At 34.1% G+C, this 15639-nt stretch overlaps 1 pseudogene; it reads left to right on the forward strand.

Moving 5' to 3' along the window:
- Nucleotides 1-2487: 2487 nt before the first annotated feature.
- The window catches only part of LOC122141218, a 52483-nt pseudogene continuing 39331 nt past the window's right edge, over nucleotides 2488-15639 (forward strand).

Raw genomic sequence — 15639 nt, forward strand, 5'->3', positions numbered from 1 at the left:
AAAACATAATAGCAGAAAAAAAAACGTGTGTTTGGTGTTCGTCACGCTGCTGTCATGTGACGGTCACGTGACTTAACTCCAGCTCACTTCCGACTCTGCGTGGAACTGGGAAAAAGTTGCACTTCAGGAGTGAAAAAAGTTTTCTCTTTCGATTCACTCCGTGAAAATTAGACCGCAGCGTCGTTAAAGCTCATCTGCGTTTACCGGAGGATAAATAAGGTCGCGGTGCTGTAGTGATTGGGGTAGATGCTCGGGATGTCCGCCAACAGTGTGTCGTATAACGAGCAGAGCTCGGTGGAGTCCGGCGTGGACGCGGCGCAGGAGAACAGCAGCATTCCCGCGAGCAGCAGCGGCGGCCTCTTCAGCGCCGACTACAAGAAGTGAGAACACGCGCTCACATGATCTCCATTAATATGCTAATCACTTCCACAGTGGTTCCCGTGTGAGAAGTGTAGTCATAACATATGAAGAAGAATGTTTTTGTGCATGTTTGGGTGTCCTGTGTAGGTTGATGGGACACGCCTCCTTTTTGTGAACTGCTAATTTGGGTTGTTAAACATAACTTGGGTCTATTATGCTTCATTTGCGAGATCAGCTGCCTGTGTGGAGAGCAGGTTAAGCAGCCTCACAGAGTTATTACTTAAAGGCCAGTGTGAGAGGGGTTTGGGTCAAGTCACAGTTTTGTCGATTTACATTTCAGCATCTTTATCAGGCTCCTGTGTGTAGATTAGTAATTTCAATTTAATGGCAATAAATAGGTTCTTTTCATTGCCATTAAAGTGAAATAACTGAACATAAACATAGTAGCCTGAGAAAAAAAATTAATTTTAGGGGGGAAAAATCAGACAGCTCTTCATTTGCTTTTCTGTCTTTTTCATTGTTGATGCAAAAGTTGTCATCAAGATATTGTCTACTTGGTTGATTTTAAGAGGTTTGTTGATTTTGCAAAACATGCCTTGTGTGATAGTTTTGCATAAGAATGCAATAAACTACTTCATTCTTTTTTTTTTTTTGTACATTGTTTTGTAGCAAAAGTGTTTATTATGGAGTTAAATTACAATGCATAATATAATGCACACTCATATTACATTTGATATACAGGTTAAATATTTCCAGCAAAAGTATGTTTATGAATGAATGGAGTGAGTTACATTTATTTATATATAGCACATATGCATTTATCAGAGGATAAGTAAGGGTATAGATGGAAAAATAGATACGCATATATAATTTTATTTAAATATTAAATATTTCTAGCAAAACTGGAGATATATCAGTTAATAATATTTATTAAATGTGCATAATAATTAATTTGATATTTAATATTTTTCTTTCTCTATACAGATAGAATGAATATATGTACTTATCTCTTTAGAATGTTTTTGTGTACTGTAGATGGAGAAATAGTTTTAAAGGAAAAAATAGTTTTTAAAAAGAAAAGGTTGTAACCAAAATTATTAAATGCAAAGAAAAATTATATATTATAATCTAAAATATTTAATTAAATTTTTAGCAATAAAAAAATAAAAATTATATATATATATATATATATATATAAGAAAAATTATATATATATATATATATATATATATATATATATATATATATATATATATATATATAATTCTCTGGTGGTTCATTGCTAGAAAATCCCATAATTCTCCTCTAGGGGTCAGTATGTCGTAATATCAGAGCACTATTTTCCTTTTGATGCAGATATCACTTCAGTGTTAGTGAAACTAAACCTGGCTCACTCTGGCTTCTACGTGACATTATTGTTTGTGCTAATGCGTTTCATAAGGTGCTGCCTGGAGCTCACAGGACTGTATTGTCTCTAGTGTTTATTTTTTTTTTTTCTTATGCGTTTTATTTGTTGATGCCTTGGGCTGGGTTGACTTTATTGTCTCTTGTCCCAGTCCTGTGGGATCTCAACTCCATTTAGCTTTAAGGGATCTGTTCCAACAATTACGGTACTGAATGACAAGTTCCCATCTTTAGACCGGACGTCTGTTGCTGCTTCCTACATTAATGAGCCTGGTAATTGTTTAATCTAATTGGACGTAAGAGAATCATGTCATTTATTATTCACTGCTGGTTGTTATTTATTCATTCACTGGTACTAGATCGTGTGGATTCCTTTCTGTTGTTAAGAGGATACTGTTTAATGTCCGCTTCGTGATTATAAGATGCTGGTTTTCTGTTGTAGCTGATGGTGGGATGGTGTGTGTGTGTGTGTGTGTGTGTGTGTTTTGGTATGTTGATGGCTCTAACAGAAGAACGGTTAATGTTATTTAGGCCTAACTGAATTGTCACTTTCACATGACTGCAAGCAGAGGACTGAACTCATGAGTGCAGAGACGCAAGGACAACAACACTGCAGGGAGAGTTCACCAGAAAATCTTTAAGGGGAAGATTATGAACAAATAATAACTTAAATTTCAGTCAGTTTCTCTCTGAAAGCTGTCATATGATTTCAGAAGACTTATATAAATATAGGGCATGAGTCGTGTGGCCTGCTGTTTTTATTCAAAAACCTGTTAATTCAGTCTAAATTGAAACCTTGGTTAATCTGTTTGGTTGATAAGATCATAAAATAATGGTTTGTTTTCTGCTCCAGTTTTCAGGTTAAACTCATTGATTCTGTTGCAGCAGTCAACAACTTAGAAGGGAGGTTTATCAGCAAATTATAGCTTTATTTCAGTCTGTTTCTTTGGAAGCTATCAAATTCCTTGAAAAGACTCTGAATATACTGCACGAGTTGTATGGACTGCATCAGCTGAGTGATTCTTGTTCAATCCAACCGATTCATTCGACACATTGACTATCACGGTTTTCATCGAGCCTAAAACACGTTCACAAAATAATCTTCCTGCTCCTTCCTCCGTCTCACTATTTTTGTTTCAGACTTGTTATATTTTGTTGCCTTGGTGGGCAGGAGGAAGTTTCGCGTTATCAGGATAAGCAGAGCTGGCGTGAACGACGAACACAAGAGAAGAACGTGGTTCTGAAGAGGTGATGAAAGCCTCGGTCTGAAGATAAGAGACTGTACGCTTCCTCTAAAGGGAGGTGACCGCAACCACGACCGGATTGGATAGGAGTCGCTTTAGCACTTTAGATGGATTAGATGGTGCTGTTTTGACCTAAATGGACTTCCTTTCCATTTTACCCACTTCCTTTATTGGCTACAAGTCGCAACAGGCGCTCAAAGGGATGCAGCTTGCCAGCTCTGGATCTTCCGAAGTTGATTTTCTCTCCAATCGATACCTGAGGCTTCATCGTTCTCTGATGGAGAACCAAAAGTGAAAAGCTTCTTCGGACAACTGACCAGATCTCAGGAGAACTTTGAAGGAAAGTAAGGGAATTCAAGAGTGAATCATTGTAACCTCGGTGGTCTCTCAGCGCTCGTGGATCTGATTGGTGTGTGATGGTCACACTGGATGGTTGTGCGACTGCTGCACGTGGCCATTAACCAGATGATCAAGTCAGGCTGGAGGATAGTGCTGTCTTGTCCCTCTCTGGTCTTCTTTATAGAAACCAGTAGACATTGGCTATCAAACTCTCTCTTGGCTTTAGCTCCAGCTTCTTAGGTTTGGAGAAATTGACGATCTCATAATCACGCTTTGATGTTTTCTAAATGGATTTGTGAAGATAAGCAAGACTTGAGGAGCTTCTCGCAGTGGGTGGCTCTTCCAGGGCTTTGTATGGATCTTCTTGATTGTCTCTACTGCTGTGGTTTGTGATTTTTAGTAATTCTGTTTGTGTGCAAGATGAACGGAGGATTGGGCAGCTTGCGCTTGGAGGCCGTCGGAGTGATGCGAAACGCTCTCGTCTCGGCTGAGAACCTTCAGCTCACGCTGAAATCAGACTTCAGCTCGGAGGAACAGGCTCTGACCAACAAGCACAGCAGCGGTGATGAGGAGAAACCAAGGAGAGGGTAGGAGAAGTGCTCAAGTAAAGCCAAGAAAGCCCACTTTTCCAACCACTTTGAAACAAGGCATTTGTTTTGGAAATGGAAAAATTTGACCGGATCTTGTTTTTTGTTTTTTTTTTTTTTTTTTTTAAGTGCCTTCCTTCATTAGCTCTTTTGTTCTCACAGTCTAAATATTTCTTTCAGTCTATCAGATTGTCTTCATTGGTTCATTTGTTCAGACACTCACATGATGGTATGAGCATCCTTATAGTCCAGTTCTATATTCCAGTTCCTTTGGTTAAATAGTAGCTCATCTGTATCTCCGTGACATGATGGCAAACTATCTTCACAGTGTCTGAAGAATGTGTCTCACATGGTACATACAGTATGTGAATGACAGCGCTGTGTGGATGGAGGACTGACCAGCATTCGCTCAGAGTCTTCCATTAGCTGGGATTGAGATGGTTTTTCCTGAATTCTGTGTTTTTGGTAATGAAGGCCAGGGATTTTTATAGTTTTTGTCAACCAAACAAATCTAAAGTATTTACTTGAATTACCCACTGAAATCTCAATGATGTAACAAAACATTTATATGTTCACGGTTCTCCGTATGACATGCAGGGTTTTTTTTCTATAATTTTTTTATTTTATTGGGGGGGGTTTTTCTAGTTTTTTTTGTATTGCCCTGTTTATAGTTTATTATAATATTTATAATATATAATAATATTGTATATAATTTTTAATGTCGTTATAATATAAACACAAATATGTAATTAAATAATATAAATATGTAGTTGAAATACAAATATCTAATTATGTATAAATATACCTTTTATAATAAAATAATGTTTAATTATAAAAAATACTATAAAATATTATAAAAAATCATTATAAAATATATGTATGATGTACATTAATTATGTATAAATATACCTTTTATAATAAAATAATGTTTAATATATATATATAATTTTTCTAGAATATATATTTTTTTTGAATGGTTCTGCTGTTTTGAAACAAATGTGGATAATACAGATATTATTTTTATTTTTATTTCCTTTACAATTAAAGAACTGAAGCTGTAGTTTAAATACAAATCTCTAATTATGTATAAATATGCCATTTAAAATAAAATAATTTTTAATTATAAAAATATATTTATTTCCTTTACAATTAAAGAACTGAAGCTGTAGTTTAAATATTATAAAAAAACAAATTCTAAAATATTTGTGACGTACGTGTGTATTTGTGTGTGTGTGTGTGAGAGAGAGACTGTGTGTGTGAGACTGTGTGTGTATATATATATTTATTATAATTTTTAGAATATATAATTTTTTCAGTGGTTCTGCTATTTCTGGATAATACAGATATTATTTTTTGTTTTTATTTCATTTACATTAAAAGAACTGAAGCTGTGTAATAATGGTAAACCACTGACACTGATTTGAGTGAAGTGACAGCCATACTCTCACTTTATAACTTTCACTGGTGCATTTTCATCAGAGTACATGAATGTGAATGAATCAAATCCTTCTTTCACCTTGTTTAAATATGAATTATTGAAATGCTGAATCATTGTTTTCTCTGCAGGAATGAAGACCTGAAGGAGATGCTGGAAAGCAGCAAAGAGTCTCTGAAGCTGGAGGCAATGAAGAGGATTGTGGGGGTAAGACATCCTGACAGATAGAGATCTGCTTTTAAAGGCATAGTTCACCCAAAAAATGAAGAATGTGGGTGAGCAAACTGGTCCCCATTGACTTCCATTGTATTTTTCCATACTATAAAAGTCAATGTGAACCACCAACTGCTTGGTTACCAGCATTCTTCAAAAATATACTTTTTAATGTTCATCTTAAGAAGCAAGCTCACACGGGTTTGGAAGAACTTGAGGGTGAGTAAAAGATGGCAGGATATTCATTTTTTGCTGAACTATCCCTTTAAGATCCAGTCTCTGATTTTATGACTGCATTCATCACTCAGCATCAGTGTGTTGCTTCATTCTGTCTCATCAGATGTTTGTTTCTCTCTGTCTAGTTGATTGCCAAGGGAAAGAATGCATCTGAACTTTTCCCAGCAGTGGTGAAGAATGTTGCAAGCAAAAACATTGAGGTAAGAAAATATATAAAACACACCAAAACATGCTCAAATCAGTTTTCCTCACTGCGCTTTTTGCTTTGACTTGAGAGTGAAAATTGACTGCTGAACACAAGTGTTCGGCAGCTGTGAGGACCCCTGTAGATAGTGGTTATTTTTGATCGGGCATCTCACAGGGAAGCCCTTGTTGATGAAGAATGAATGTTTAGATGGAAGGAAGATTGTCTGGATAGGAGGAAGGAAAGACATGAAAGGTGGTTGGCTGAAGAAGACGGCTGCTGTTTTGAGGGGCCAGTGTGTAATTGGTGGTCCAGGGGCCCAGTCACGTTCTCTCTGTCTCCCCCCACGTCTGATGCTCAGCGCTGGGCAGCTGTGTGCGGAACGCTGTTGCTCTCTGGAGCTCGGAGACACAGGGACACTGGCATTGATCCACACACACACACACACACACACATACGAGACCACAGGTGTGACCATTGATCCATTCACTGCAGGGTTTTACACACACACACACACACACACACACACACACACACACACACACACACACACACACACTCTCTCAAACACTCATGTATTTGACCCTTCACTAAACTCCTCCCCTCCTTGGTTACTGTTGCTAACTTGGACAAGCTTTACATAATATCCTGTAGGAATGAACTGGAGATTTTTTACATATTATCCTGTAGGAATGAACTGTGTTTATTTTAATGGTAAAAATATTATATTAATTTATATTTTTTTATTAATTACTTTGTTTACTTTTTAATATAATTTTGCATTTTTTTTCTTTTTGAATTATTCAGTAAAATTTTAAACTTTGATGTCACCGACACGTACAACTGTTAAGACATTTTTGCAATTTATTTATTTATAATAACATTTATATTGTTTTGTTTATTTATTTAATATAATTTTAATTATTATAATTATTATTATTATTATTATTGGTTTTATTTATATTGTTTTGTTTATTTATTTACTATTATTATTTTTTTATTTTTTTATTTATTGTTTAGGCATTTTTTTATATTGGTTTTAATTTAATTTTAGTAAGTTTTGTTATAAATATTTTTATAATTTTTTTTGGAAAATATTCCTGTATGTTTCTTCCTAATAGTTTGAGGTCTTTTTTTGTATATCATCTGTCAATATGTTAATTGCAATTTATTTTAATCCCATATATTCTTTTTTTTTTTTCACTAGTAATAATAAAATAATGTATTTTATCTTATTTTAATTTATTTTTAATTGTATTATTTTACTGTATTTTACTTTACTCAATTAATTTATACTTTTATTTTAATATATTGTTTTTTTTTTTTTTTTTACTTTCTGGTGGATGCTTCTGAGGTTTGGGTTTAAAATTCTGGTTTAATCCCCAGAATGTACTTTTCAAAGCGCAGTATCTTGTTTTCAGGTTTCTTGCGTCCTTCTTAAAAATGACCCGGTAACAACAATCTAACATGAAAAAACAATCTCTTTCTCCATCAGGTTTGTTTTCTGTTCCTCTTATAATTCTGCTTCATAAATGCCAGCGGCTCATTTAGTCACTCTCTAATTAACATGCGCACGGCTGCTCCAATCCCTGATCAGCAGGCCGCAGTATGTAAATGTGATTAACCAGAGGGGCAGATGGGTAATGTCTCTCTTTATGAAGTGAGTGATGTTTTTCCATTTGGCTGGTAATCACCGTGGTGATGATGATGGAATGCGTCGTCATGACTCCCTGATCGCTAATGACCTCTCATCACCCCGAGAGCTGGACGCAATTATACGGATAGCCGACCTTTGACCCTTCCCCTTTGAGCACAAGCTGATCAGACTCTTTCATGACAGTCTCTGAGTTATTAAGATGGAGAATGAGTTTGTTAAAGCAGGGATTGGATGATTCTTGTTTGTGTGCTTCTTAAAGCTTTCTGTGTTTTTTTCCTGATGTGTTTCTGTAGGAAACTGTAAAACAAACAGAAGCAAATTATCCCAGAATAGTAATGAAGAACTGGTCTGTTGTTAATGTGTGTGTTTTAGCTGAAGAAGCTAGTGTATGTGTACCTCGTCCGGTACGCAGAGGAACAGCAGGATCTCGCCCTCCTGTCAATCAGCACCTTTCAGCGGGCGCTCAAGGTAAGCCCCGCCCCTTTCCTCTCCCATGATGCTCTCTCTACTCTTCACACGATGCCTCACCCCTCAGAAAGCCATCACGATTAATCAGACTAAAACTGAAATTATGATATGGCTTTGAGCAATTATCAAATCACAAATGCTGCAGTTGAATGAAGTACATATACTGCAGTATTCTGTCAAAATAAACGCCCAATGCTTTAAAGTGGTGTAATTTTATAGTTGTAATATAAAATAAATTTATTTCATTATTTTTCTTAAATAATTTTTTATTTATTTTGGTAATGTAAAACATAGTATAGTATTTTTGTATAATATCTAGTGTAGTAGAAATTGCAATATTTCTTATTTCTAATTAAATAAATATACTGCAGTTTTCCGTCAAAATAAAAGTGTGGTTTAATGTGTGAAAAATGAAGAACTTAAGACCGTTATGAATATTCCTTTTGTAATTTTATAGTTGTCATATTATTCGTTTTTATTTTTCTTAAATTTTTTAGTTATTTTTCTTGAATACATTTTTTTGTTTTAAGTAATATAACGTATAGTATTTGAATATAATATAATATACTGTTTTAGTAATATTTAATGCGTATCATATCGCAAAGTCTGCAATTTAATTAAAAAAAAAATAAATGGTGGTTTTCCATCAGAATAGAAGTTTGATGGTTTAACATGTGAAAGCGAAGAAATAAAGGCAGCCATAAATATTAATTCTGTAATTTATAGTTGTAACTTAAATAAAATTATCTTTTTTTTAAATGCTTGATTTTTAAAAAAAAAAAAAAATTTTTAGTAATATAATGTATAGTATAGCATTTATCTGTAAAAAGTATTTAATAATATATATAAAATAGCAGTAATAGTGTTATTTATTATTCTATTTTTATTTTATTTTTAGTTAGTAATAATAATAATGAAATGTTGTAATTACTGCTATTATTATTATTATTATTATTATTATTTTATAGCCATATTAATATATATTCTGAAATTTTTGGCCAAAATGTGCTGCCCTACAAACAAGCACAGCAAATACATTTTTTTTCTGAAAAAATGCAATTAGATTTTTCCACAAATAATGCAGAACTAGTCTCCTCCCATTATGCTCAGCCCCTTTATGCATAGAATGAAAGTTTTGCCTGTATTTTCGATTAGCACTAACTTAACACATGTCTTCATCATTGATGTGTGTAGGATCCCAATCAGCTGATCAGAGCGAGCGCTCTCAGGGTCCTGTCCAGCATCAGAGTCCCCATCATCGTCCCCATCATGATGCTGTCCATCAAAGAAGCATCCACCGACCTTTCACCTTATGTGCGGAAAACCGCTGCTCATGCCATTCAGAAACTCTACAGGTTATTCACGCATTCACACAGATGTGCTTACTAAATGTTAACGAATGAATATTTTACAGAGTCTCTGCTTTTGTCTTCCAGTCTGGACCCAGATCAGAAAGAGCATCTGATCGAAGTGATTGAGAAACTCCTGAAAGACAAAAGCACGGTAAAATCTTCACATACGCACACAACCAGTTTTTTCATTCTATGTCTATTACTATCATTAAACTATCATTAAAATTTTATTAGTGATGAAAACGTAAAACAAATTATTAAGATTTAATATGATTAAATGGTCTGTTTTACATTGAAGTTGTAAACAAAATGCGTTACTTTATTAAATTGTTTCCCTTTAAGCCTTTTTTTTTTTTTTAGCAAATGTTGCACTGAATTGTGTAAACTTGAAAAATATTATTCTAAAAATTTCTTTTTTTTAATTAATAATTAAAAATATATATTTATTTATATTCTGTTATTTTTGTCTTTTGGAACAGGGTTATTATAGTAAACAAAACAAAAAAGTTTTTACTAGATATAAAATTAAACTTTTAACTGAAAAAAAAATTGTCACAAGGAACCAATTATGTAAATTAAAATAAAAGTAACTCAGTAAAAAATAAAAAGTAATACAATAAAATAATAATAAATTAAAAGTAATAAAGTTAAAGGTAATACAATAAAAGTATTAAATTAAATTAATTTAAATGAGACTAAATTAAATTACAAATTAAATAATTTAATTCTGCTTCTAAACACAGGTGGGAAATTAATACATGGGATTATCACAAAGTGTAATTTTTTCAGTCTGCCTGTACAATATTGAAAAACTTTTCTTTAGCTGTTATCAGAGTGAAACTGACTGGACTTACAATCTGACCAGCTGTCTTCCAAAAAGCGGTTATAAATATACAAATGAGCTGAATTGAAATAAACGAATCAAGTTTAATGCATGTTTTACATTAACTTTAATTTACAGCGTACAGCCACCAGATGGCGAAACAACACCACATTAATTTCTGTCCGACTTCCCACTATCTAAAACGCTTCTGGCAGTAAAATAAACACTTTCTGAACTCAACACATTCCCGCCAGGGCCTTGGACAAAGTCTCAGCAATACATTATCTTAAAACTTTCCTGCCGGCCTCAAATCTGAGTTATGTGTGATGGGTTTCAGCTCACGTTGTCCTCATAGGCTTTTAACACAGAGCTGTATTTCACCTGTAGAGCTTCCCGAATATGCGCTGGAAATGTTTATTGGGACATAATAGACATCTCTACGAGCTTCCCCTGTACGCTGCTAAAGGAAGCTCGCGGGGATGTGTTGCCATTGATGAAATATGAGCGCGTATGTGTGTCTTCAGTCTGACGGCACGCACAGCATCAATCACAGCCGCAGCGTTCCAGCGTCTCTCTCTATCTCTCCTCGCTCGCTGATGACCCAGCATTCCCTGTTTCCTCTCCCGTCAGTGCGGCCCGGCCTTAATTAGAATTCATGACAAAATGATGCAGGGAAACGTCCTGTACCCTTCATAATTTTACAGGAAATTTATTGTTATTAGAGGAACCATTTGCTTAGTGTGAATTTTCCATTAAGGTCTTGTCAAGCAGCAGAGATAGCAGAGGTGTGTGTAAGGAAGAGCTTTGCTGATGGTGGATGAAGTTTACCTTGGAGCTCCTGTTGGGTAATATGGGAACAAAAAGATGGAGAGACACTAGCTATAGATGAAAGGGAAATAGAAAGATAGATACATAAAAAAAAGATTGTTAAATGCATTGTATTGTCCATAAACTTTTAGACATAATTTGGATTACACATATTTGATAATGATTACTTTCAGATTACTTTTGACCTAACTTATTTATCATATTGACTTAAATGTGATTGTTGTGTACCATATCCATAGTACACAGTTAATATGTATTAACATTTTATAGTTATGGGAACGAGAATTATATAAAATATAAAATAAGAAAAAGTATATCAGTTAGATTAAGATTTTATATAAAATGGATATAAATGTATGTAAATAAAACAAGTAAGATTTTAAATTAAATTCAACATATATAATACGATATACAAATATTTATAACATTTATATTTATTTTCATATAATAAAATTTTATAGTAATGGGAACAAGAATTTAAAATTAAAATAGCTTACAAATAACAAGAAAAATGTTTATAAATTAGATTGAGATTTTGTTATATAGCTATATGATATTGTATTTGTTATTTAAAATAATTGATATAAACATTATGAATTAATTTATTTGTAAATTGTTTATAAGAATTAAATGTATATCATTTAGATATGTTTACAGTATTTAACACACACATATATATATATATATATATATAAATTACATATATGTAATATATGTATTACATATACACACACAAGATTTTTTTATATTTGAAATTGCTCAGAATCAGAATAACTCAACAAGCCAAACTCTCATCTTTGGTGTTGTAAATAATAGCATAAATGTTGCAAAATATCAACACTTTCCCCGTCTGCGTTTTTGAAAAAAAGTTCCCAGCCACCACCAGCCTTTTTGATGATTTTCACTAAAATTTCATGGCCCCCAGAATATTTTATTTTTTATTAATATCAAAACATGCAATCCATCAAAATAAAGAACAGAGCCTCTACATTTAAACAACAAAAAAAGTTTTATTCTAGTCTTAAGCTTTTTTGTATCAACACTTGAATGTAGGCAAGTTTCATAAAAAAAAGCAACATTTTGAGCAAAAGCTGAGAAAATCGCATTTTTTAGCAAAGACTACATCTGGATCATATTCAGTAATATCAAAGCAAAGATGCAGTATAGATGGCTTCCATCGGCACTCCCAAAGGTTCCACAGTCCTTCACCACTTCCTGGATCAACATTTCACTCGGTAACATTAGGCAGTTTTCATTTATATGCTGTTTATTGTTGATGATCGCATTATTTTATATATGCATATGCCTACATATAAGATCACTAATTTCTGCGTCTTCCTCACGTGTGTTTTTGATCGGGGCATTCTAGACTCATTCAGGAGATGTGTAATAGCACCCCCTAGTGTATAACCGTGAAAACACAGAAACCCAGAAAATTTTGTGTTTGGTGGGGAAAGAGTTCATTCATGGCTGTTGCGTAATATTTATAACTGCTAATTTTCTCAGTTCACCTTAAAACCCTTTTATTTTTAAACCTTTACCCTTTCTGTAAAGGTCTAAGTGATCAGTTACATGTCATTTGGTTCCTCAGAGCTGGAATTGAAGTCACATGATGATGAATGAAGCACCTGACCTGCTCAAACTCTCTGTGTGTGTGTGTGTGTTGTTTTCACACACACTCTCTCATATACTATAGTTCATTAGTCTAAAGTGAGAGTGGTGGGTTATATTAGCTTGGTGGGAAGCAGAACAGGTTGTCATCTTCCCAAGCATCTGTTTTGTTTTTGAGACCACACTGAGGTTTGTAATTACGACGCATATATAAACCTAATCAGCTTAATTTGCAATTATAAACCTCCAGCACAACTTTAGGGTTGCTGCAGAAGCGGGTGAGTGATAATTGCACAAGAAAGAAGCTTTGGTGTGGGTGTGTGTGTGTGTGTCTGCACAGTTTTTTATAACTTCAGACACAATGTAAGAGTAAATGTGTACAGATGCTTTTTTCTTCTTCTTTTCATGTGTGCAAATGTAATGTATATTTATAGCGAAGTTCAGTTAGGTGTATTACAATACAATACTAACCAAAAATATTCAAACTAACACTTTTCACATGAGTACCAAAGTATCATATATATAGGTGAGTTGTAAAACCGTGGCTGTTTATCGTGTGTGTTTTTTTTGTAGCTGGTTGCTGGCAGCGTGGTGATGGCGTTTGAGGAGGTCTGTCCGGACCGGATTGACCTGATCCATAGAAACTATCGCAAGCTGTGTTACCTGCTGGTGGACGTGGAGGAGTGGGGTCAGGTGGTCATCATACACATGCTGACCCGATACGCCAGGACGCAGTTTTTTGTCAGCCCCGTGGAGAGAGGTCAGCTACTGTCTTTAAGTGTTTAAGCACAAGTAGTATTTCATTATTATTTTACATATTTTTAAAGCTCAGAGATCAAGTTTAGCGGTTTCATTTGAGCACAGAATTGCTGCTTGAAACTGACTCATCTGATTTTGATTTTTGTTTTTTTTTTTTCAATGCTAGCATTGAGGGTTTCAGGTAGGAAGGAGGGATTGAGAGGACTTTATATTGTAACTCTGACTGATTTTATGTAGACTGTAGTGATGGTCTCAGGAGAGAAAGTTGTTGGTGTTCCTTTTAATCATTTTTAGAGTTGGTTTAATGACCTTTTTTTAGATGATTTTATTCAGTAATTGTGTGTATGATTGTAGGACGCTGTGTTTGACGAGAACAGTGAGAAAGCGTTTTATGATTCAGAGGAGGAGAGGAGAGTGGAGCAGTCCAAACCGTACATCATGGATCCAGACCACAGACTCCTGCTCAGAAACACTAAACCACTGTTACAGAGCAGAAACACTGCAGTGAGTACACACACACACACACACACAGTGACCTCTGTTTCTATTTAAAGGAATATTCTTTGACCAAATCTGTCATGTTAAAAACAGTAATTATACTATTATATTAAGTAACTTCTGCCATATTAAATATTGATAAAGCTATATTAATTTTGTATTATTATTGTTATTATATAACTATTTATGTAATCTGAATATTGTAATATATAATGTTTATTATTTATTAATAATTACAATTTATTATTTATTATTAAAATTATTATTTAAAAATGTTTTGTTACATTGTTATTATTATTATTGTTAATGATACAAATATTACTCCATTGCATTTAGTATAGTTTAAAAGATTTTTATAAGAAAATACTAGTATAGCAAATATTATTAAAGCAGCATATATAATCAATAAACATTTAGAATATTTATACAACAGTATTAATCAGTTATGTTTCATATTACTTAAATATTAATTGATAATAATAATAATAATAAATGTAAGAACTCTACACATTATATAGTGCAGTTGATAAATCTATATAAGCCGTTGTTTTATTATTTAGGCCCATTATTTCTCCTTTTTTGCTTCTGACAATATAGATAAACTTTTAGCCAATCGTTGCTGATTTTCATTCCTGTAGATACGGTTTGCTCCATTTGCAGTTACTACATAGTTTTTACATCCTTTCTTCTTTATTATTTCATATTTGATCTGTAATATTCCTTTAAGACACTCACATACTCTCATTTATATAACACACATCTGCGCTCTCCAGTTTTCTCACTCTCCCTCTCTTATGCTCGTTCTTGTTTCACTCTGAGCAATAGCAAAGGCCTTCAAGATGCACCTGAGTGTGTGTGTGTTTTGTGTTTGAGTGTGTGTTTGTACATCAGAATATTAGCGGGACCAAGGCTGTATCAGACACAACTCCATCATGTTACACACACTCAGCCTTAGAATGTGCTCAGAAAACGTTATTTCCTCCTACATCACACACACAGAGTGACTCGAGTGGGGCGCTCCATCAACCTGGAAGCTCAAGGTCTGTGTGTATGTGTGTTTTTTTGTAGCGTGTGTGTGTGATATGTTTTGATTAAAACTTGTCCTGCTTTGTTCTACACTCAGTCTGCACTCTGTCTTTATCAGCTCTCTCTCTCTGATGTGTTGAAGTCTGCTTTCCTGTTCGTATATTGGGGTCAAAGTAAATTGGGGAAGACAAAATCATTACATACATTGAAGGCTTCCTAATCTATCACCATCTATCTCTTTTTCAACCTTGCTAAAACCTCCTCTTCCTCTTTCTCTCAACTTCTTCACATATCTCTGGGACTCTCCACCACGTCTCTCCCTTTCTGAAAAACATACCATCGAAAAAAGGCATGATAATATTGTGTTTTAGTTTCTTGGTATCATTTTAAGAACCCATTTAAAGGCACAGCTTTTCATTTATAGCATTAATCATCTGTCTTTTGTCAGGTTGTGATGGCAGTATCTCAGCGGGGTCTCTACTGGCATTTGGCTCCTAAACATGAACTTAGCATCATCACCAAGTCTCTTGTGAGGCTCTTAAGGAGCCACAGGTAATATACACACTATGAGAGAAATGAGATGGAGATGATATCAAGATCAAATCTGTCAATCT

The sequence above is a fragment of the Cyprinus carpio genome, chromosome B21, assembly GCF_018340385.1.
Source record: "Cyprinus carpio isolate SPL01 chromosome B21, ASM1834038v1, whole genome shotgun sequence".
In the NCBI taxonomy this organism is placed as follows: Eukaryota; Metazoa; Chordata; class Actinopteri; order Cypriniformes; family Cyprinidae; genus Cyprinus; species Cyprinus carpio.